Source organism: Sus scrofa, chromosome 18 (genome assembly GCF_054392235.1).
Source record: "Sus scrofa isolate SSC_HxYL_T2T_F1_AM1 chromosome 18, Sscrofa_HxYL_maternal_Yorkshire_Landrace_v2.0, whole genome shotgun sequence".
In the NCBI taxonomy this organism is placed as follows: Eukaryota; Metazoa; Chordata; class Mammalia; order Artiodactyla; family Suidae; genus Sus; species Sus scrofa.
Window position 1 is genome coordinate 13,947,070 of NC_139400.1, and position 22,425 is coordinate 13,969,494.

The 22,425-nt window shown below is 42.7% G+C and overlaps 1 protein-coding gene and 1 long non-coding RNA gene across 13 annotated transcripts in view; one reads left to right on the forward strand and one right to left on the reverse strand.

Moving 5' to 3' along the window:
- The window catches only part of KMT2C (lysine methyltransferase 2C), a 286,602-nt gene that overhangs the window by 14,518 nt on the left and 249,659 nt on the right, over positions 1 to 22,425 (forward strand). The gene's annotated exons all lie outside the window — the stretch shown is intronic.
- LOC146394877 (uncharacterized) lies at positions 6,171 to 15,149 on the reverse strand. Its single transcript, XR_014833557.1, has 2 exons — positions 10,621 to 15,149; positions 6,171 to 7,244 (listed from the first exon to the last, which is right to left on the reverse strand). It is a non-coding gene; the product is annotated as an uncharacterized LOC146394877 (long non-coding RNA).

Consider the following 22,425-nt stretch of genomic DNA (forward strand, 5'->3'; position numbering starts at 1 on the left):
CTCTAGCATTTATGCCCAGGTAGAGCGAGGCACCATCTCTGTCTTTCCGCAACTGCCAAGGCAGGAAAAGGAGAACCTGGTAGATTGTGCCCTGGCTCTCAGAGACTCTCCAGAAGTGGGGCTTGTCTTGTCTCATTTACATTTCATTGGGCTGAGAACATCATGCGTAAGCACCTAACTTTCAAGGGGGCAGGGAAGTGAAATCCCGTCATTTCTGGAGGAAGACCTGGAAATAATTTGGTAAAAAGAACTGATAAATATCACAGAGAGTAACATTTAGCTTAGTCCAAAAATTCGTATTTGACTTGGGAGTATGTTTTGCTGCCTATTATGGGGTATGACCATCTGGTGGACTGTTGTGTTACAAAATATCAATTAAGGGATGTGTTTAATAATACTATTAAATACAAAATAACATTTCCCAGAGGTAGAAATAGTATAGGAGGCATAGGGCTTGGGCTGTTGATTATTCTTTCTTTTTTTTTTGATTATTCTTTCTGTTTTGGCTCTGCCGGTGGCATACAGAAGCTCCTGGGCCAGGGATTGAACCTGTGCCACAGCAGTGACAACACCAGCTCTTTAACCCAGGGAGCTAGAATTCTTTCTTTCTCCCCTGTACTTAATGTTTTCTTCCTTTCTCCAACATGAAAGGAGGGAAGAAATCAAATATTAAAATTTGTTGTGGGAGTTCCCGTTGTGGCTCAGCAGAAGCGAGTCTGACTAGAATCTGTGAGGGCACAGGTTCGATACCTGGCCTCACTCGGTGGGCTAAGGATCCAGTATTGCCATGAGCCATGGTGTAGGCCACAGCCGAGGCTCAGATCTGGCGTTGCTGTGGCTGTGGTGTAGGCTGGAGGCTACAGCTCTGATTCTGCCCCACCTCCATATGCCATGGGTGTGGCCCTGAGAAGACAAAACCAAAAAAGAAAAAAAAGCCCCAATAAATAAAAAAATAAAATAGCTATGTAATGTTAATGAGATTATAGGTGACTTAAAATCAGTTCCACCCCCCCAAGTAAGTTCTTGAAGCATATGTTTTCTTTTCGGTCTGGGTTTCTTTGTCTCTCTGTTTTCTGTTAATTGCCTGAGGAAGATACTACCTGGTCGCTACTGGGTGCTGAAGAAACCACAACAGGACCCAATCCCTACCCTCAGTTTTTACTAGTTCAGGACAAACTCTAGGGCAAAGCAGCAGCTCCTGTGGTAGAACATGCTCAAAGTACTGAGGAAGCTTAGGGAAGAGGGAACTTGAGGCAGGGGAATTGGAGGAAGACATCTGAGTTGAGACTTGAAGAGCGAAAACCAACTGTTGACGAGAACGGAAAGGCCGGGAACAGCCCTACATGGCCTTGTGGGTTCTCTCGTTGGATACTCAGTGGTGGCTTGCAGTAGAATTAATTAGTTCCCGATTTACAGGTGATGGAGCTAAGGCTTCAGGAAGATCACAAAGTCGGTAAGTGATTGAGTTAGGATTTGAATCCAGGTGCATCTGACTCTGGTTTTTGCTGTTTAAAAATCTCCAGTTTTGGAGTTCCTGTCGTGGCTTAGTGGCAGTGAGCTCGCTTAGTATCCAGGAGGATTTGGGTTCAATCCCTGCCCTCGATCAGGGGGTTAAGGTTCTGGAGTTGCCATGAGCTGTGGTGTAGGTCACCGACAGCTTGGATCCCTCATTGCTGTGGCTGTGGTGTAGGCCTGCAGCTGTAGCTCTGGTTCGAGCCCTGGCCTGGGAACTTCCATGTGTCTCAGGTGCGGCCCAAAAAAGAAAAAAAACCCCACAAAACTGCAGTTGTGTTATCTCCAGTTGTATTTCAGCTGTGAGATAAATAGGATCTGCAGATCTAACATACAGCATCACTTCTATGGTGGGCGGCACTGTCACAGAATGGAAGTTTGCAGCAGAGTAGAACACAGATGTTCGCCGCCACACTGCGTACGTATGAGGTGATGGATGTATTGATTTAGATGGGAGGAATCCTTTCACGGTGTGTATCAAATCATCATGGTGTATGTGTTAAATATCTTGCAATTTTATTTGTCAGTTATACTTCAGTAAAGCTGAAAGAAAAATGCTCACAAAGAAAGAAAGAAACTCCAGTCCATTTGGGTGAGAAAATGAGGAAGGGAAAGTATACTGGTTAAGTTTGAATAAAAGAGAAGGCAAACTTTTTTTTTTTGGTCTTTTGTCCTTTTAGGGCCACACCCGCAGCATATGGAGGTTCCCAGGCTAGGGGTCTAATCAGAGCTGTAGCCGCCTGCCTGCACCACAGCCACAGCAACGTGGGATCTGAGCCGTGTCTGTGACCCACACCACAGTTCACAGCAATACTGGATCCTTAACCCACTGAGCTGAGGCCAGGGATCGAACCTGTAACCTCATGCATGCTTCCTAGTCAGATTCGTTTCCACTGCACCACGATGGGAACTCCCCAGACATTTTTTTAAAATTAACCTATATTTGATTTATAATGTCATGCCAATTTATGCTGTATGGGGGAAGTTTGAATTTTTACTGCAGGCAGTAGGGAGCCATTGAAGATGAAAAGTAACATGGTATCTTTGCTAGAAAAAAGAACTGGGGAGTTCCAGTTGTGGCTCCCGCAGTTAACAAACCCAGCTAGTATCCATGAGGGTGTGGGTTTGACCCTTGACCTAGCTCAGTGGGTCAGTGATCTGGGGTTGTTGTGGCTGTGGTGTAGGACGGCGGCTACAGCTCTGATTGGACCCCTAGCCTGGGAACCTTCATAAGCCGTGAATGCGGCCCTAAAAAGACCAAAAAAAAAAAAAAAAAAAAAAACTCCTCAAAAAAACAAAAAGCAAAAAAACCCAAACAAAAAACCTTGCCAAAATTGGGAAGATGGTGTGAGGGGAGTATCTTTACCCCATTTGTCGTGTTATGTGGACCAGAATGAGAACCCAAAGTAATTTGCATGCTCATATTTTTCCTTTTTCTCTTCCAGTTTTTGTCTTTTTTGCCATTTTCTTGGGCCGCTCCCAGGCTAGGGGTCGAATTGGAACTGTAGCCACCGGCCTACGCCAGTGCCACAGCAACGTGGGATCCGAGCCGTGTCTGCGACCTACACCACAGCTCACGGCAGCGCCGGATCCTCAACCCACTGAGCAAGGGCAGGGATCGAACCCGCAACCTCATGGTGTCCTAGTCGGATTCGTTAACCACTGAGCCACTATGGGAACTCCTTCTCCCATTTTTTTTCTGAGTTGTCTTTGGCATACAACACTGTGTAGTTTTAAGGCGGATAGCATAATAATTTGACTTATATACACCATGTTATGAGTAGCACAGTAAGTTTAGTGAGCATCTCATACAGATACAAAAGAAAAAGGAAAAAATAAAGATTTTCTCTCTTATATGTACTTTGGTACCTAGTGTACAGCAGTGTTAATTCTGTTAGTCATGTTGTGTGTTACATCCCTAGCACTCCCATGTGACTGGGGCTTTGTACCTCTGACCCCTTCATCCAGTTCCCCTCCCCCCAACCCTCATGCTTATAACCGCAAATGTCATCTTTTTCTATAGTTTGTCCAGTTTTTGAGGTGTAATTGACCCACCATATTCTTTTTCACCAAGAAATAATACTTGCCTAGCTTTCTTTTTCAGATTATCTAACCCCAGAACTAGAAACGAACCTCAGAGTCTTCTATTCCAGTGTTTTCAGTTTACGGATTAGGAGCTGAAGTGCTGACAGAGAAATTTGATGTCTTCATTATACTTTTCATATTTTTCTTTGTCGTTTTAGGGCCGTACCCTTGACATATGGAGGTTCCCAGGCTAGGGGTCCAGTTGGAGCTGTAGCTGCCAGTCTGAGCCACAGCCACAGCCATAGCCACTCAGATCCGAGCCTCGTCTGCCACCTACACAGCAATGCTGGATCCTTAACCCACTGAGCAAGGCCAGGGATCGAACCCTCAACTTCATGGTTCCTAGTCAGATTCGTTAACCACTGCGCCACGACAGGAACTCCATCTCTTCATTTTTTAACAATGTCTTTTGTGATGATCTTTGTACAACTACAAATGTAATAAAATTCATTGAGTAATAAAAAAAAGTCTTTTGAAATGCTTTGGTTTCTAATTTTGATGAGGTCTAGTTTATGAGTTTTTTTTCCCTTAGGATTGTGCTTTTGGTGCCATATCTGAGAACTCTGTCACCAAGATCCAAAAGATATGTATTTACTTCTAGAAACTTTCTTGCTGTTGGGTTTTTACATTAGGGTCATTGATACATGCGGAGTTAATTTTGTGTGTGGCGGGAGGTAAAGTCTGATGATTTTGCAAGTGGATGTGCAGTTGTTCCGGCACGATTTGTTGAAGACTGTCCTTTCCTCATTGAGTTGTCGTAGCGTCTTTGTTGAAGATCCCTTGATCATAAAGGTACGGGTTTATGTCTGAATTCTCATCTGTCCCACTGATCTGTGTGTCAGTCCTCATGCCGGCAGTGCACTGTCTTCATTAAGTTTTGAGATCGGGCAGTGCTGATTCTCCCAGTTTTGTTCTTTTCCAAAATTATTTTGCATAAGAGTTCCTGCTGTGGCTCAGTGGTAATAACCATGGCTAGTAACCATGAGGATGCAGTTCTGTCCCTGGCCCTGCGGACTGGGTTAAGGGTCTGGGCATTGCTGTGGCTGTGGTGTAGACCAGCAGCTGTAGCTCCTATTGACCCCTAGCCTGGGAACTTCGATATGCTTTGGGTGCAGCCCTAAAAAGCCAAAAAGAAAAAAAAATTTTTTTTTCCCATTATGGGTTTTATGCATTTTCATATAAATTTTAGGGTCAGCTTGTCAGTTTTTACCAAAAAAAAATTTGTTGGGATTTTGATAGGGGTGATGTTGAATCTATAGATTAATTTTGAGAGAATCGATACCTTACTTTTTGAATACATGAAATCACACATCTCTTTATTTTGGTCTTTTTAAAATTTCCTTCAGCAATATTTTACAAGTTTCAGTGTACGGATCTTTTTTGTTGTTGTTAAATTTATTCCTAAGTAATTTTTTTTTGATGCTATTATAAATGGAATTTTCTGAATTTCATTTATAAATTACTGCTGGTTTATAGAAACACTTTTTTTAAGAGTAAGGCTGATTTTATTCATGGGGCCCCTACAGTGTGGTTTTGCATTAGGAGAGAGAGATTGGGCTCAATTCTTTTTTTTTTTTTTTTTGGTCTTTTTGCTATTTCTTTGGGCCGCTCCCGTGGCATATGGAGGTTCCCAGGCCAGGGGTTGAATCGGAGCTGTAGCTTCCAGCCTACGGCAGAGCCACAGCAACACAGGATCCGAGCTGCGTCTGCAACCTACACCACAGCTCACGGCAACGCCGGATCGTTAACCCGCTGAGCAAGGGTAGGAACCCGCAACCTCATGGTTCCTAGTCAGATTCGTTAACCACTGCGCCACGACGGGAACTCCTGGGCTCAATTCTTTTTTTTTTTTTTTGGTCTTTTGTCTTTTTTTGTTGTTGTTGTTATTGTTGCTATCTCTTGGTTCTTGGGCCGCTCCCTCGGCATATGGAGGTTCCCAGGCTAGGGGTCCAATCGGAGCTGTAGCCACCGGCCTACGCCAGAGCCACAGCAACTCGGGATCCGAGCCGCGTCTGCAACCTACACCACCGCTCACGGCAACGCCGGATCGTTAACCCACTGAGCAAGGGCAGGGACCGAACCCGCAACCTCATGGTTCCTAGTCGGATTCGTTAACCACTGCGCCACGACGGGAACTCCTGGGCTCAATTCTTGAAGCGTAATTGAGATGCACAGACACACCTTGTATATTCTGTTATTTTGCTAAACTCATTTATTAGTTTTAGTATTTTTTTTCCTTAAAATTTTTTTTTCTTTTTTTTTTTTTTATGGCTGAACCTGAGGTGTATGGAAGTTCCGGGGCCAGGGGTTGAATCTGAACTGTAGCTGCAGCAATGTTGGATCCTTTGACCCATTGCGCCACAGTGGGAACTCCCAGTTTTAGTATTTTTTGTAGGTTCTTCAGAGTTTTTCACATCCAAGCAGATAACTTTTAACTGATCAGATGCTTACCTTAAAAATCCCAAGCCACGTATTATCCTGGGGAGAACATATCTTTCAAGTTTCTCTTTGAGCATGTGTGGTACTTAAGACTTTTCTTTAACTGAGTGTTCTGTGTAATTGGCAGCCTAGCAGAGATGAGTCTTTGACAAAATCAACTTTCTCTTTGGCTCTGGTGAGGGTTAAACAGAAAGACCCACTAGCTGAGAGAAGTAGGAAATATATACACAAGCAAATAGCCATACTTCTTTGGAGAAGTTTTATGAACAGAACAGCAGTTTGACTTTGGCAGATGACTTCTTGGTGCTTTAGTTGCTTCACCTGCTAAGTGGGATAATAGTACCTACCTCACTGAGGTGTGCAAGTTAAATAATCTGTGTAAAGCACTTAGAATGGTTTCTGACATACACAATCACTTTATATGTTTGATAACTTTATTAGCATTAAATAGGCAGGAATTAAGCAAGAGGATTAAGAAGGGCAAATTGCCTAATTGATCTGAGTTCCTTGTAGTGTGGGTACAATTAAATCTTGAGTGGTTTTTAGTCTTTTTTTGGGGTTACAGACCCCTTTAAATATAGGCTCGATTTCCATAGAAGAAGGCATACATGAATCTAGGTACACACATTTATGTAATTTAATGGGGTGTGTTCAGTGAGCCCCTGAAGCTTATCCAAAAGCTTTGTAGGGGTTCATAGCCCCCGGAATAAGAACCTTTACTCAAAAAATAAACTGCCTTCTGAAGGATCTAGTCTTGGATGCAGGAGGGGACGGATGGTTTTTTCGTTAAAGCTGAGTTCTTTTTCTTTTTATGAGATCTTGTGTGTGTGTGTGTGTGTGCGCGCGTGTGCATGTGTCTCTTTTTTATTTTTTATTTTTTAGGACTGCAGTGCAGCATATGGAGGTTCCCAGGACAGTGGTAGCATCAGAGCTGTAGGCCTCTCTTGGACACAGCATTGCAGGATCTGAGCTATGTCTGCGACCTACACCACAGCTCACGGCAATGCCGGATCCTTAACCCACTGAGCCAGGCCAAGGATCAAACTCACAACTTCGTGGTTCCTAATTGGATTTTTTTCCGCTAAGTGATATTCAAGGGAAGATACTTTGTGATTAGTATTTTATGTATTTATTTATTTTTATGCTTTTTAGGGCCACCGTGTGGCATTTTGGAGATTCCCAGGCTAGGGGTCAAATCAGAGCTACAGCTGCAGGCCTACACCACAGCCACAGCAATGCGGGATCCCAGCCACGCTGGGTCCTTAACCCACTGAGCAAGGCCAGGGATCGAAACCGCCACCTCATTGTTCTAGTCAGATCCATTCCCGCTGCGCCAAGACAGGAACCCCTCTGTGATTAGTATTGTCAGATTTTGGTAGACTGGGTGATAATGCATTTCAGAGTGTGTATTATGATTGAACCCTAGAAAGCATGTTGAAATGCAGGTGAGGGGAAAGACATTGTTATAGGGATAATTTTAAACTGCCCCAACTTGTTCTTAAGTGAATTTTCACAAACCTCAATACTCTTGATATAATTGATAAAAAAATACTGTGACAAGCCTTACGTTGCGTTACTGAGCCTGAGAACTGTTGCAAGGTTCAGGAGTTCTGCAGACAGCCAGGCGCAGCTGAGGGAGATGCTAGATCAGACTGTGAGCTGCTACTGCTGCTGCTTTTTTTTTTTTTTTTTTGTCTTTTTGTCTTTTTGTCTTTTTGGGGCACTGGTGGCATATGGAGCTTCCCAGGCTAGGGGTCCAATAGGAGCTGTTGCTGCCAGCCTACACTAGGGACACAGCAACTCGGGATCTGAGCTGCATCTGCAGTCTACACCACAGCTCACGGCAATGCCAGACCTTTAACCCACCAGTTGAGGCCAGGGATCAAACCCGCATCCTCATGGATGCTAGTCAGGTTTGTTAACCACTGAGCCACGACGGGAACTCTGACTGTGAGCTTCTTGAACATGGTGTCTGTGCGCTTTCAACACTGTATCCTCAGTAAAGAGTTCAGGAGTTCCCATGGTGGCTCTGCAGTAACAAACCCCCCAGTAACCATGATGATGTGGGCCTCCTTCACTGTGTTCCATCACTTCCATCACTGGCCTCCTTCAGTGTGTTAAGGATCCTGCGTTGTTGAGAGCTGTGGTGTGGGTCACAGATGTGGCTCGGATCCCTTGCTGCTGTGGCTGTGGCGTGGGCCGGCAGCTGTAGCTCCAGTTCGACCCCTAGCCTGGAAATGTCCATTTGCTGCAGGTGCTGCCCTTAAAAAAAAAAAAAAAAAAAAAGAGGAGATATTGCAGGAGTTCCCTTGAATTCCACCAGTGGGTTAAGGATCTGGCTCAAGTCCCTGCTGTCAAGCCATGACTTGGTTTTGATCCCTGGCCCAGGAACTTCCATATGCTTGTGGGTGTGGTAAAGAAAAAGAATGTAAAGTTTTTTATATTCTTTATTATTATTATTATTATTACTTGCTTTTTAGGGCTGCACCTGCAGCGTATGGAAGTTCCCAGGTTAGGGGTCAAATCAGAGCTGCAGCTGCTGGCCTATACCACAGCCACAGCAATGCCAGATCTGAGCTGCATCTGGGACCTACACCACAGCCCACAGTAATGCTGGATCCCAGACTCACTGTGAGGGATTGAACTTGTGTCCTCATGGATACTAGTTGGGTTCACTACTGCTTTGCTACAATGGGAACTCCCAGTTTTTTATTTCTTATGTTTTGTTTGTTTGTTTGCTTGTTTGTTTTTTTTTTTTTTTTTGGTTGCCCTGTGGCACATGGAGTTCCCAGGCCAGGGATCAGATCTGAGCGAAGTTGAGACCTAAGCCACAGCTGTGGCAACACTGGATCCTTAACCTACTATGCCAGGTGGGTAATTGAACCTGTGTCCCAGTGCTCCCAAGATGCCCCTGATCCCGTTGTGCCACAGGGGGAGCTTATGATTATTTTAAAGAGTGATGAAAGTTGTGAATAAACCAAGGTGTGTATTATTTTTCCCCTGAGTAGCTAATTTATATTAGGAATTATTCCCCCTTTTTATTGCTGGCCTCATTTCTCTTTATTTTTCCTTTGTCTTTACCATTCAGTGTACTTCCTAGCCTCTTTAGTGACGCCTTACGCCTTCAGTTAACCCTTCTTTTTTTTTTGGCCAGGATTTGGATCCAGGCCAGGGATTGAATCTAGGCCACAGGAGTGATCTGAATCCTTAACCCTTTTGGAACCACTTTGTCTTTGGATTCATTCCTCCTGGGTCAGGGGAGGAGAAACCGTTCACTGGAAGTGTCTGGGCTGTGGAAGCCTTGCAGTGGTGCAGTGCTGGTAACAAGCGTCCTGAGATTCTTGATACTGGCCAGTGCTGCTATTGGGAAATGATGCTGGATAGAGAACTTCATGATCATTTCAAACAGAAAAAAAAAAAAAATGTTTTTAGGCTCTCTTGACTGCCAGGATTTCATATCAAATACGTATTTATGAGGTCTCATTCTGCTTCTCAATACTAGTGTTTTTGCCACACCCACAGCATGTGGAAGTTCCTGGTCCAAGGATCAAACACCCAACTCTGCAGTGACAATGCCGGCTCTTTAATCTGCAGTGCTGCCAAGGAATTCCGTAGTATGGTCGAATCCTAAAAGAGTTCCTATCCGTGTTACTAAGAAGCTGTTATCAAATGTAGGGCTTTTCTTTGGAATAAAGGTCTTTGGGATAATAGGTTGGAATTAGTATGAGCTTTGGTTAAAATATAATTAGTTTATTTTTATTTTTTTGGCCATGCCCCTGGTGAACAGAAGTTCCTAGGCCAGGGATCGAACCCACATCCTCATGGATACTAGTTGGGTTTGTAATCCGCTGAACCACAATGGGAACTCCTGAAACATTTTATGATTCTTGATAAATATTTAGAGGTGAGTGGGCTCTAATCGCTGGGTCTCAAATTCTGACTCTTTCACATTCTTTGTATAAGCTATTTATTATCTGTGTTTGTTTACTAATCTGCAAAATGGGAATGTTGATAAAATACCTGTCATAGGGTTTTTGAGAGAGTTAAAGAGGATACGTGTTCAGAATGCCTTTAGAAGAATGCCTAGGGGGTTCTTGTGTCTCAGTGGTAATGAACCCAACTAGTATTCATGAGCAAGCAGCTTCAATCCCTGGCCTCACTTGGTAGGTTAAAGATCTGGCGTTGCTATGAGCTGTGGTGTAGGCTGCAGATGCAGTTCAGATCCCGCATTACTGTAGCTGTGGCTTTGGTGTAGGCTGGCAGCTGCAGCTCTGATTCGACCCCTAGCCTGGGAACTTGCATGTGCCGCAAGTGCAGCCCTAAAAAAGCAAAAAAAAAAAAAAAAAGAAAAGAACAATGCCCATTAATTAGTAAGTTCCTACTGCGTGTGAACTCTTGGATCACCTAGTGGGTTAAGTATCTTGTGTTGTCACTGCCATGACTCAGGTTCAGTCCCTGGCCTAGGAAATTCTGCATGCTATGGGTGTGGCCAAAAATATGTGAACTCTTTTTTTTTTTTTTCTTTTTAGGACGGCACCAGCAGCACATGGAAGTTCCCAGGCTAGGGGGTCGAATCGGGGCTACAGTTGCCGGCCTACACCACAGCCACAGCACCATGGGATCCAAGCTGTGTCTGCGACCCACACCACAGCTCATGGCAATGCCAAATCCTTAACCCAGTGAGCAAGGCCAGGGATCCAATCCAAATCCTCATGGATACTAGTCGGATTTGTATCTGCTGTGCCACAACAGGAATTCCCTGAACTTTTAATTATTTAGGGCGTGCATGCAGCATATGGAGGTTCCTAGGCTAGGGGTCAAATCGGAGCTGTAGCTGCCGGCCGACACCAGAGCCACAGCAATGTGGGATCTAAGCTGCATCTGCAACTTACACCACAGCTATGGCAACCCACTGAGCGAGGCCAGGGATCAAACCCAAATCCTCATGAATAGTAGTTGGATTCGTTTCCGTTGCACCACAATGGGAACTCCTGTGAACTTTTGTTTTTACCAAAATTTTGAAATGCTCCCCAGAAGGGATGTATGAAATTGTAATGTCAGTGAGCAATGTATGTTAGGACCAGTTGGAACAAACTTTGTCAAGTATGGTGTATTAAAACCTTTATCTTATTCTTAGTTTAATAATTGAGAAATAGTATTTAAGTTTAAAATTTTTGCTTGCCTAGCTAGTAGCACTGATGAACATCCTTGAATTTTATTACTTGTACTTCTTGAGCATCGCTCAATCATATTTTGTCCGTAATTTATTGGAGGGGAGGTATTCTTAATGTTTTTTGTATTATTAAGTTCTTTACATAACATTTTAAGACATTTGCTCTAAGTATTTTACCTTCTTAGGCTATATAGAAGTTATCTTTTATATAGTTAGTTTCCCTTATTTCTTTTAATGCATTCAGGTTTTATTCAGGTCATTGTAGAAGGAGAGAATTAAGAAAAACATTTATAGATTAAGATAAGCAGCATCTTAGGATTTTTGATTTTTTTTGGCAAGTCAAAACATTTCCTTTATTGTCCTTTTTAAGTCTCAATTCTGTGTCTCAGTAGGGCATAGTAGTGGGAGGAGAAATTTAAAAATTTTGTTTTGTATTGTAGTATATAGTTGATTTACAGTATTGTGTTTCAAGTGTACAACAAAATGATCCAGTTATACATATATCTATTCTTTTTCAAATTCTTTGCCATATAGGTTATTACAGAATGTTGAGTCGAGTTCCCTGTGCTGTACAGTAGGTCCTTGTTGATAACCTTTTTTATCTATGGCCGTGTGTTTATGTTAATCCCAAACTCCTAATTTAGCCTTCCTACCCACCTTTGCTCTGTGGTAATCATAGGTGGTGTTTTCTTTTTTGTTTTTGTTTTTTTAAGTCTGAGTCCGTTTCTGTTTTGTGAGTAAGTTCATTTGTATCTTATTTATTTATTTATTTATTTGTCTTTTTAGGGCCACATCTGAGGCATATGGAGGTTCCCAGGCTAGGCGTCCAATCGGAGCTGTAGCTGCTGGCCTACACCACAGCCACTTGGGATCTGAGCTGCATCTGTGACCTAGACCTACACCACAGCTCACGGCAGTGCTGGATCCTTAACCCACTGAGCTGGGCCAGGGATCGAACCCACATCCTCATGGATGCTGGTCAAGTTTGTTAACTGCTGAGCCATGACTGGAACTCCTGTATCATATTTTAGATTCCACGTATAAGTGGTATCATATGTCATTTGTCTTGTTCTGACTGACTTCATTTGGTATAATCTCCAGGTCCGTCCATGTTGCCTCAGATGGCAGTGTTTCATTCTTTTTTGTGGCTAATATTCTGTTGTATGTATGTACCACATCTTCTTTATCCATTCATCTGTTGATGGACATTTAGGTTGCTTCCATGTCTTGGCTATTATGAATAGTGCTGTACCCTCTCCGGCATTTATTGTTTGTAGACTTTTTGTTGATGGCCGTTCTGACTGGTGTGAGGTGATACCTCATTGTAGTTTTGGTTTGCATTTCTCTGATAATGAGCCATGTTGAGAATCTTTTTATGTGCTTTTTGCCATCTGTATGTCTTCTTTGGAAAATGTCTGTTTAGGTCTTCTGCCCATTTTTAAAATTATTTTTATTTATTTATTTATTTATTTATTTATTTTTTGCTTTTTTGCTAGTCACTTCATTTACAAATATTTTCTCACATTCTGTGGGTTGTAGAAATTCCTGGGCCACCGATCAAACCCATGCCACAGCAGTGACCTGAGCGGCTGCAGTGACAAGGCTGGATCCTTAACCCACTGTGCCACAAGGGGTTTCCTAGACTCCTGTATTTATCCCTAGTCTCTCTGCTGCTCCTAAGCACCAGTCATACAATTAGCATTTTTGTACAAGGGCTGCTTTCTACATAAATGCTGATGTCTTAATTCTTTTAATTTTATTATTCTGTATTTCAGTGGGATTACTATAACATTGTAGTTGGAGAATCCTGCATATAAGGGGATCTATAATCAGTTCTCTGAGTTGGTAAGATTTAACAGGATACCAGGTCTGAAAAAAGAAATTTCTTGACCTGGTCTTTATGGGAACAAAGTTAAGAACTTGGTTCCCCGAGTTCCCTTTGTGGCTCAGCAGTAACCAACCCAGCTCGGATCCATGAGGATGTCAGTTCCATCCCTGGCCCTGCCCCATGGGTTAATGATCCTGCGTCGTAGGGAGCTGTGGTGTAGGCCAGCAGCTACAGCTCGGACTCGATTCTCTATCCTAGGAACTTCCACATGCCTTGAGTTCAGCCCTAAAAAGACAAAAAAACAGCAAAAAACAAAACCTCGATTCCCATTTCCTACTATTCTTCCCCAAATTGACAGTCTTTAGATGTTAGTCTATTTAAAAACAGGGATTCTTTGGTAACCAAGACCCATGTTAAATCATAATTTTAACTAGTTCATTAGTTTTTAAAACAACAGAAGTAGACTCAAGTTACGTAATACTTCTTTTATTTGTTCAGTGCCAGCAGGAGAAAACACTTGGCCAGCTTCATAGAAGATGAGAACTTTGAGGAGAAAAAGTAAAATTGTTTGTTTATTGAGCAGGAGGGTAATTGTCCATAATTACAGACACTTGTTTTGAGGTTGAGTAAAGGTGGTTAAAAAAACTTATATTTAGAAAAAAAACCATGGTAAACACCTATAAATAAAAGGAGTAAGAACAGTTTGGCACAAAACGGTTGCAGCATCTTAAATAGACTTTTGCATGGAAATTCCTTTGTTTAATGGAAAAAAAGAGGCTCTGGTTTAGAAGCGTGAGACATTTTTGGTAGACCCCCAAGACCGTTTTCTGTGGTTCCTATTTCACTTTTGACTTCCTCACTCCAGAGATAATAGAATAGAAAAAGGATTTGGAGATTTACCCATAAAGGTTTTAAGGTTGTGATGCAAAATGTGTTTGTTTCCTTTTGTTTCATATTTTCAGTTCCCAGCAAAATTTCATTAAGTATTATGCAAATAAAATGGGCTTTGTTGGTTTGTTTGAAATCAAGCGGTAGGGGGAAAGTTCCTGTAAATGGTTAGCAAAGAGTTAAGGGCTTTCTCTGTTGGCTGCCTGCACAAGGTTCCCGGTCTGGGCTTTGGAGAAATCCAGCCCACCTTTTCGAGACGCCTGGTACGCACGGATCTGCTTTCTCTTGTAGTGCTTTTTCCTCCACCTCCCTCCCCCTCCTCTTTCTTGTGGGCTCCCGTGAGTGTGTGTCTAGTGTGTGTGTTTGGTAGTGGGTATGTGTGGCGGGAGATTCTCAGAGCCATAGGAGAAGTTGCGAGAAAGCACCTTAATGCTCCTTTATTTTGTCGTGTATGGGTGCCTGCTGCAGTGGGATCCAGTTGGCAGGTCTTGGTTGGGAGCTCTGGAGCCTGCCCTTTTGAGCTGCCGGCGGGTGGCTGGTGAAGCTGAAACTGTTCTTATCAAGTGGCATTGAATCTGGCAGGGTAATATGGCTGATCCGAGCTGTGATAGAAGCTTTTATAAGATAGTTTAGGGACAAAAATGTAAAATGACAATAAAAAGAGCCAGAACTCCAAATGCCCAAAGGATAAAAACTTTTGTTTTTTTCAGAGGATCGTATTTTTGCATATGGTTCTGGATGGTGACTTGGCTTGGATTCTTACAGTTAAAAATAAACAAAGACAAAACTAACAGAAGTATTGCATTTCTCTATTATGTATTTCATTGCATTAAAGCATTAAATATGATGGTATTAGATATTGAGATGTGTTTTTTTATCGAGGAATCAAATCTGGGTTTGCAAATAAGGCAAGGGCAAATCACATATTTTAAATTCTGGATTTTCAATTTGATTAATAGAACATGAATGGGAATAAAGTAGTATCTTTAACTCACCTTTTTGGTTTTCAAGGTTTTTCACATAGTTTCTTAAGTAATTTTATTGGCCATTACAGAATAATTCAGCATTTTTATTCTAATTCTGTATAGATTATGTGTGTACATGAGTAGATATATTCTGTAAAATATTTAAAAGGTACTATGAATTTGACACATTTTAAAATATTTATATGCTGTGGGTGCGGCCCTGGAAAAGACAAAAAGACAAAAAAAAAAAAAAAGAAAATTCTGATAAAACAGTTTGACCCAAGTATTCCATGGTAGGTTTGAATATATTCATTGTATTTTCTCATGTGTGTTTAACTCACAGTTACACTGAGAAAAGAAAAAAGCATTTTAACATATTTCTTCTGGTTGATCTGCTAGAATTTAATTAGATCAAAAGAAGAAGAAGAAAAAAAAAAGCCAAAACTGTTTTGTAGCTAATGTGCTCTAGAGAGCTTGTTTCAAGCTGAAAGAGAAATAGTTCTCTGAAATAAATACATGTTCCCTTTTTGTTATGTAAAAATATGAAGTATAGGATTAATTTTACTATGTTATAATTGGACTCATACTGCTACTTATTCTAAGATACTTAATACTTATATGTAATATTTAATATATTTACCTTCAGATGGCATTTGTTAGATCTTTTTTTCTATAAAATCTTGTAGTGTATGTTAAGCATGATACACTATCTCTTCTAAAATTTTTTTTTTTTTTTTTTTTTTTTGTCTTTTTGCTATTTCTTGGGCCACTCCTGGCGGCATATGGAGGTTCCCAGGCTAGGGGTTGAATCGGAGCTATAGCCACCGGCCTCCGCCAGAGCCACAGCAACATGGGATCTGTGCCGCGTCTGCAACCTACACCACAGCTCATGGCAATGCCGGATCGTTAACCCACTGAGCAAGGGCAGGGACTGAACCCGCAACCTCATGTTTCCTAGTCAGATTCATTAACCACTGCGCCACGACAGGAACTCCCTAAAATATTTTTAATTGTATATTGAATCTGCAGCAGTGCCTAATTTATAAGTAGTAGAATTTTTTTTTTTAAACCCTAGCCACTTTTTTTTCTAAAAGTGAAGTTAAATGATACTGAAATATGTGACTTATTTTTGTAAGGACCAATGATTTGGAAACAATGTATTATAACAAGATACATTTGAATTTTAATTTCTTGGTAGTATATATTTCAGAATAAACAGTTGCTGCTTTGAGTAAATGTTATAAGTTTGTTATAAAATCATGATTGGTCTAATTGTATCATTTTTTATACACGTTTTTAACCTCTAGACCTATATGCAAAGTGTAAAATGCAAGACTATAATGCCATACAGCGATGTCCTTTCTTCTTTGATTTACAATATCGTGTTAATTTCTGCTGTACAGCAAAGTGACTGTTATACATAGATATTATTTTTATTTTCTTTTGCTTTTTAGGGCCGCACCTGCAGCATTTGGAGGTTCCCAGGCTAGGAGTCACATCAGAGCTACAGCTGCTGGCCTACACCACAGCAACTCAGGATCCCAGCCGGATCTGCGACCTACACCACAGCTCACAGTAATGGTGAATCTTTAACCCCCTGAGCAAGGCCAGAGACGGAACCCATGTCCTTATGGATACAAGTCGGATTCACTTCCACTGCATCACAACAGGAACTCCCTTCTTTGCTTCATTTTAATGATAACAAAGATGTAATTTCTCTGAAGTATCAAATTACACAATAGCTTCTTTTATATATATATATATATATATATATGTATATTTTTTTGCAGCTTATATTTTAATTATGAGAGGAGTTTGGTAAAATATTTCTGTGTATATTTTTACTTTTTTTATTATTAAAAGTATAGTTGATTTACAGTTGTACCGTTTTGTACATTTTTTTTTTTTTTTAACGTTAGACTTTATTCTCCCAAGCCAGGGATCAGCCCTGAGCTGCAGTTGTGACCTGCACTGCAGCTGTGTTGATGCTGGATCCTTAACCCAGAGTGCTGGGCCCAGGATCAAACCTGAGTCTTGGCACTCCAGGGAAGCTGTTGCACCACAGCGGAAACTCAAAACATTCTTTTCCATCATGGTCTATCCCAAGATTGAATATAATTCTCTGTGCTGGGACCTTGTTTATCCATTCTAAATATAATAGTTTGCGTCTCCTAACCCCAAACTCCCAGTCAGTCCCACTCCCTACCTCCTCCCCTTTGGCAGCTGCAAGTCTGTTATCTTTTTTTTTTTTTTTTTTTTTTTGGTCTTTTGTCTTTTTTGTTGTTGTTGTTGTTGTTGTTGCTATTTCTTGGGCCGCTCCCTCGGCATATGGAGGTTCCCAGGCTAGGGGTTGAATCGGAGCTGTAGCTACCGGCCTACACCAGAGCCACAGCAACGCAGGATCCGAGCCGCGTCTGTAACCTACACCACAGCTCACGGCAACGCCGGATCGTTAACCCACTGAGCAAGGGCAGGGATCGAACCCGCAACCTCATGGTTCCTAGTCGGATTCGTTAACCACTGCGCCACGACGGGAACTCCAAGTCTGTTATCTTTTTCTGTGAGTCTGTTTTGTAGATAGGTTCATTTGTGTCGTATTTTAGCTTCCTCACATGAGTGATATCATATGGTATTTGTCTTTCTTCACTTAGTATGATAATCTGGGTCCATCCATGTTGCTGCAAATGGCATTGTTTCATTCTTTTTCATGGCTGAATAATATTCCGTTGTATGTATGCACCACATCAGCTTTATCCATTCATCCATCAGTGGTCATTTGGGTTGTTTCCATACCTTGGCTAGTGTGAATAGTGCTGCATTGAACATAAGGTGCATGTATCTTTTTGAATTATAGTTTTGTCTGGATATATGCCCAGGAGTGAGATTGCTGTGTCACATGGTAGTTCTATTTTTAGCTTTCTGTGGTACCTCCATACCGTTTTCCATAGTGGTTGTACCAACTTGGATTCCCACCAACAGCGTGGGAAGGTTCCCTTTTCTCCACATCCTCTCCAGCATTTGTTGTTTGTGGAGGTCAATTGGTTTGTAATGTTTCTTAGCTTTTTGTTGTTTCATGGATAATGGAAAAGGAAAAGTGTCTGTGACTTCAGTGAAGTATGATGTGTGATGCACTCGTTTTGCTCCATCTTAGGCAGTTGGTTCTTATGGTGAAGTGCAAAGTGGACTGTTCTTCCTGCCAGCAGATACTGATGACACCTGTAATGCTAAAGAAAAGAAAAGCATTGTTGTCATATGGAAGCTTCCTCACAATATAGCTTGTATTTTAAAGTAGTTTGTCCTGGTTTGTTTGTAGACTTTTTTTTTTTGGTCTTTTTGTGTTTTCTAGGTCCACTCCCTCAGCATGTGGAGGTTCCCAGGCTAGGGGTCGAATTGGAGCTGTAGCCGCCGGCCTACGCCACAGCCACAGCAATGCCACATCCGAGCCGTGTCTGCAACCTACACCACAGCTCACGGCAACGCCGGATCCTTAACCCGGTGATCGAGGCCAGGAATCGAACCTGCAACCTCATGGTTCCTAATCGGATTCGTTAACCACTGAGCCACAACAGGAACTCCCTTTAGACTTACTTATTTTTAAAAGCTTCTGTTTCTTGAGCAGAATATTGCTAAAATGGTAACACTGTAAACCATAATGCTGCAGCATTCCCCTTCAGCTGTCGTCTTCTTAGAAAAAAGAAGTCACCACATCTAACAACAGTTTGAAAAAAAAAAAAAGGGAGAAAACACCCAAAAAACAAAAGCCTTGGGAGTCCCATCATGGTGCAGCGGAAATGAATCCGACTTGGAACCATGAGGTTGCGGGTTCGATCCTTGGCCTTGCTCAGGGGGTTAAGGATCTGGCATTGCTGAGACCTGTGGTGTGGGTTGCAGACACAGCTTGGATCCTGCATTGCTGTGGCTGTGGCATAAACTGGCAGCAACAGCTCCATTTAGACCCCTGTCTAGCCTGGGAACCTCCCTATTCCGCAGGTATAGACCTAAAAAGCAAAAAAAAAAAAAAAAAAAAAGCCACACCCCCCCCACCCCCGCCTTCTGTGGCTGTACCTTTGATGTGTGCTGCAGCTGTGGCAATGCAGGATCCTTTAACCCATTTTAGTGCACTGTCAGGGATCGAACCCGTACCTCAGCAGCTACCTGAGTTGCTGCAGTCAGATTCTTAACCCCACTGTGCCACAGCGGGAACTCCTACTCTCAGAGTCTTTAATTTTAATTTGGCAGTCATATTTTAAATTTCAAGACCCTCCCCCCAGCATCCCTTTTCCATTTTATGTATTCATAACCTTTTTGAATCTCTTTGAAAATGTTAATAGAATTTTCTTTAAAATTATCACCCTCCGGGGGTTCCCGTCATGACTCAGTGGTTAAAGAACTAGACTAGAAACCCTGAGGTTGTGAGTTCAATCCCTGGCCTCGCTCAGTGGGTTAACGATCTGGTGTTGCCGTGGGCTGTGGTGTAGGTCGCAGATGCAGCTCGGATCCTGAGTTACTGTGGCTGTGGTGTAAGGTGGTGGCTGCAGCTCCAATTGGACCCCTAGCCTGGGAACCTCCATATGCGCATGTGTGGCCCTGTAAAGACAAAAGACAAAAAAAAAAAAAAAAAAAAATTAAACCTCCTTTTGCTGTAGGGTAGTTGTTGTTTATCTTGGTCTCATTTATGTTGTAGGCTTTCTCACCAAACACCTGCTGATCCTTATCACTCATGTGTTAGAAGTAGTAGAAGGGCTCATCGTGAGTTCTTGGTGGGAATTAATGATTTGCATGAAGATGGTAAATTTTTCTTTGTATTCTGATGTTTGGGAGTCCATTGTTTTACCCAAAGTGCTGGTCCCCACACCAGTTTCACTCGTTCCTTTTTCAGCCCGTGATTTCTTTTCTTTAGAAAAGATCTCTCCATTTTATTTATTTATTTGCCTTTTAGGGCCTCACCCACAACATATGGACGTTTCCAGGCTAAGGGTGGAATCAGAGCTGCAGCTACTAGCCTACACCACAGCCACAGCAATGCAGGATCCAAGCCGCGTGTGTGACCTACACCACAGCTCATGGCAACGCCGGATCCTTAACCCACTGAACAGGGTCAGAGGTCGAACCTGTATCCTCATGGATACTAGTCACATTTGTTACTGCTGAACCACAAAGGGAACGCCTCCATTTTATTTTTAAATAATTTCTTTTATCTAAAAAAATTTTTAAATATCATTTCAGTGAACTTTTATTGAAGAGAATAAAAAGTGCATAATTGATCTGCTGTTTGAACCAGAGATTCTCCTTCAACTTTTGAGCTGGACTAGAACAAAAGCCAATAAATACTCAGATTTTTTTAAATCTGGCGTTTCAGACTGTGTTAGCGTGTGGAAATATAATGGGATCTTTAGGTTGTGTGTAGATGTTGCGGGTGTTAAGAGCGCGCTCACTGCGTGTATTGAGCCTTTTACAGCAGGTGAAGCATTAGGAGAAGTGTCACAAAAAAGTTATGAATGTGGGACATGCTGGTGAAAACATTCAAATAGCTCAGGAGAGTGTGATTCACCACCTCTCTCTGGCGCCGTATCTCAGAGGGACATACCGTGAGCGCTTTACCCTCTGTCTTTCTCGACTCTTGCCCTGCGCGTGTTGCCTCTTTGTATGCGACGCGCCTACGTTCATTTTCACACAGCTGCCATCATTTCGTATGTATTGCTTCGTGAGCTGCTTTGGTCACTTCACAGTTTCTTGGACGTTTTCCGTTTTAGCGTGTGTATCCATCAGTATCATTCTTTTCAAAAACTGCCTGACAGTTCATCCAGCTGACAGGAATCCCGTGCTTGCTTATTCCGAGGCTTGTTCTCGACTCCGGCGGTTCCGTAGGGAGCCGGAGGGCCCGGCCCCTCCTCACGCAGGGCGGCTGTTTCGGCGGAGAGAGAAGCGAAGTAAACTCGCTCCTGCGCTTGTTCTTAGCCAGCAGGCTGAGGAATGAGAAATAAAGGCCTTCCTCATACTTAATTTCAAACAGTGAGAAATCCCGTAAAGCACGCAGACGGTGGCGATGGCATCGGGCGTGTCTCTTAACGGCTCTGAGAGGCAGTCGTGCGTGCGGTGGGCTCGCCGGAAGGTCTCGCTGAGGTGATGGTATTGGAATAGACCGGGATGACGAGGCAGTTATGAGAAGAACACGGCTCGTTGTGGTGTCTCCAAAGCCAGACGGAGCGTGTCGTGGTCAAGGGGACCCCCCACAGTAAAAGGCTGTTGATACTGGACAGGGAGGAGCGCCTAGGAGGTCACGTCTGAGAGGTAAGCGGGAGCCTGCTCACAGGGCGCTCGGCTCGCCATGCTCGGGAGCAGGGGAACCCATCGGAGAGTTTTCAACCAGGGGACCAGCAGAGCTGTTGAAGTGATTTTGTATGCCGTGGCTTCAAGTAGGCTTGTCCTAGAGGAGAGTGGTGGTAAGGTTTGGATGTGTTTCGAAAGCTGCTGTGACAAGGTCTGCTAAAGGATCTGATGAGGAGGGTGTGAGAAAAAGAAGCAGTGAAGCCGTTGTCTAGATGTTTGACTTCAGCAGCTTGGGTAGACCGCGGTCTCATTTAGTTAGAGAGCTTAGGGGAGACATGGGTTGTTTTTTTTTATTTTTAAATTTTTTTGGCTGTGCTGCAACATGCGGAAGCTCCTGGGCCAGGGGTCGAAACTGTACCCTGGCGCTGACCCAAGCCGTTGCAGTGACAGTGTTGGATCCTTAACCTGCTGCACTGCAGGGGAACTCTGAGAAATGGATGTTAAACTAAATTGGAAGTGTGCTAATTTATTTAACTGTTTCCTTATGGTGTTCATTTAGTTGGTTTCTAGTTTCATTATCTTTGTAGCAAACCTCCTTGTATTGGTATATTTTTACTTGTTGGCATATTCTAGACGGTAAATTCCTAGATGTGGAGTTCTCTTATCAAAGAGCACATGCGTTTCAGGTCTGGATAGATACTGACCAGTTGCCCTCCAGAGAGGAGGTGCTGACGTGGACTCCCGCAGTGGAGTCTCTCCTCCCCTGCCTCCTTGCCGGCAACACACGCCGGGTGGGGGGGTGGGGGGTGCGGTGGGGTCGGGGCAGGGCATACATTTCAGAAGATGAGAGTGGTGCTTGTAATAGAATTCCTCACGCAGTCATTTAAGCCCTTGTTCCAGAATGAAGAGCAGCGCGCCCGTCCTTGTCTTTTTGGTGTCCCTGAAGTCATGCATGTCTCTGGCCAGTTTCTTCCAGTTCCCATCATGTAGTTGTTGATCCGTGCTTCTCACCTTGGTGACACTTATGAAGCCCTTTGTTGTAATTATGACAATAATGATGAAAATAAAACTCGATTGTTTAATGTATCCTATCCTAAGAGCATTACATGTGTTGTATTCATCTGTTTAATCATCACTAGCAATCTAGAGTAAATACTATTATTATCTTCATTTTTTGTTTCAGTTGAGAAAACTCAGACGAAGGACTTCTACCCATCTTTGATTGTTTTTTCGTTTTTATCTTCTTTTTCTGTCACAGTATTTCT